General features: G+C 54.0%; 2 protein-coding genes across 2 annotated transcripts in view; both read right to left on the reverse strand.

Annotated features, from left to right (window-relative positions):
- Positions 1-1,210, reverse strand: part of LOC113213447 (gonadotropin-releasing hormone II receptor-like) — a 113,795-nt gene extending 112,585 nt beyond the window's left edge. The window contains exon 1 of the mRNA XM_052275734.1: positions 1,096-1,210. The gene's annotated coding sequence lies outside the window, so the exon portion shown is untranslated. The remainder of the gene's footprint in view (positions 1-1,095) is intronic.
- Positions 1-2,111, reverse strand: part of LOC113213475 (uncharacterized) — a 66,921-nt gene that overhangs the window by 5,805 nt on the left and 59,005 nt on the right. The gene's annotated exons all lie outside the window — the stretch shown is intronic.

Here is a 2,111-nt window from a genome sequence, read left to right on the forward strand (position 1 = left end):
GGGGGAGGCGAGCTTCGGGGCAGCCTCGCATGACAAAGACAGAGCTTAAGTGGGGAATTATTCGCTCAAACGCGACTCGCTCGGCTCGCGGGCGCGGTTGTGGAATGGGCATGCAGCATATTACCGAATACATGTAACGGCATCATAAAGGAGAGAGCACGGGAGAGCGAGGGAGAAAGAGGAAAGTTGTACTGCCCTTGAGCGACCTACCTACCTCCCGCGAGGAGTCAATTCCATCAAAACATTGAGAAAGCAAATATGTTTTGGAGAGAAGGGGGGGGCTGTCCCTTTTACCTTATCACCCAGCACCAGCCTCCTTCTCCAGCCCCGAAAAAACTGTGCCGCCCCGAACACCAAAAGAGAAAAGTCGGCCTACTTTGTTGACGGTCGACGGCGCTCTCAGATAAGACATCGGCCCGCGTAAGGTAACGTTTCGGGCGCGCGGGGGTTGCCGGCGCGCTGGCGCGAAGCGAGGCGAAGCAAAGCGAAGCGCCAAAGTCTCGGCAGGCTTAACGTTCCTACGGCTTTCTTCTATAGAGAGTGAGAAATCTTTTTGCAAGAAAAAACAAACTTTATACAACCGATCTAAATCTACGGCCAAGAGCGTCTAATTATGGGTCCCACGAAAAAAAAAACACTATGGATGATTGTTTTGAGGAAAACTAGGGAAAACTTTGAGGAGCTCCCATTTTTTTAGAAAAAAAAAAAAACTCCTCGGGTTTTTCGAAGATTTTCTCCAACAATGAGGGAAATTCCTCTATTATTTGAGGAGACTTCCTCGAAATCTGCTGAGCGAGTTTATTTTTTCTAAAATACGGAAAGTTTCTCAAAGTCGCTTTTACCTTGAAAAATTGATACATTGTTTTCACCGTTGTTATCGAGAGGTCACGGGGCCCAACGTACAGACAACGTTCACGCAGAGGTGAAAAAAGAGTACCAAATAATCTCTTAGATTGGTCGCGAATTACTGCGCGAGGCGCGCGTGCAAACGGCCGCCCTGCTGTATAGTCGCTTGGGGGGTGACCGTCACCACGGCCCGTCGGCGTGGTCCCGCGGCGGCGGCGGCAGAGGCATACTACCGGGAGAGAGACTCACCTTGGCGCGCCCGGAGCGCCTGCGGACCGGAGGGTAGGCAGCGCGGCGTGCACAGGTGCGCGGCGGCCGGCCCGCCCTGGGCCCCTCCCCGCCCCGCCGCGCCCGGGACCTCTAGGCGGGCGCCCGGCGGGGATCAAAGTCGCCATAATGTCTAGAGAGGAGAGAGAGAAAAAGATGAAGGGAAATAAAACCTGCTTCGGTACAAAGAAAACGTTTTTTCGGAATTGCTTGGCGCGCTGGCGGCGGCGTTCCCACCTCAACGCCGCGCCTGTGGGGCCGGCGGCCTGCGCTTAGCCGGGCGGCGGAGCGGGCCGAGCAGCGCGCCGAGCGGCACCCTAATTCGCGACAATGAGACCGGATGGGGCAGAAGGTCAGGGAGGGGATTATTTGCATTACAAGTCGGCCGAGATGAGAGGGGGAGGCGGAGGGAGAGGAACGTGTCGTATACCTCGCTGCCACTCTTCATTTCCCTCCACCAGAGGCGACACAAAAGCTGGCGCCGCAGGTCACGTTTTTTTTTATTACAAAATTATAACCAGCTTTCTTAGCGATGTTTTTTTTTAAAGAGCCTGCTGTTTTTTTTTTAACCGGTCGTGGTTGCCAAACAGCACAAAAACAATTAAAACGGAAAAATAGTAATTCGCGGTGTACTGTTTTTGCCCCCGCTGGCTGCCCGCAAGGTCAGGAGGCTGAGCTGCGCTGGACAGGTAGGCCGGGAAGAAGAAAACTCTCATAAAACGCTCAAAGAATAATTAATTCCCGTTTAGGCCGTCTGCGTGGCAGGCAGAGCTCGAGTGGGGGGGGGGGAATATACAAGGGGTCAGAGGAGAGATAGGCGGTTGGGAAGTGTGAAAGGGAATGGGTGGGGTAAAGAGGGGTTTTAAAGAGGCAGAGAGAGAGAGAGAGAGAGAGAGAGAGAGGGAGAGAGAGAGGGAGAGTGAGAGAGACAATGGGACACAAGAGAGAGCACATAACGTGCAGCAGCCACGCTCGTCACCCACAGCGCGCCGACGTAC

Source organism: Frankliniella occidentalis, unplaced genomic scaffold (assembly GCF_000697945.3).
Source record: "Frankliniella occidentalis isolate FOCC.00 unplaced genomic scaffold, Focc_3.1 Scaffold1, whole genome shotgun sequence".
Taxonomy (NCBI): domain Eukaryota; kingdom Metazoa; phylum Arthropoda; class Insecta; order Thysanoptera; family Thripidae; genus Frankliniella; species Frankliniella occidentalis.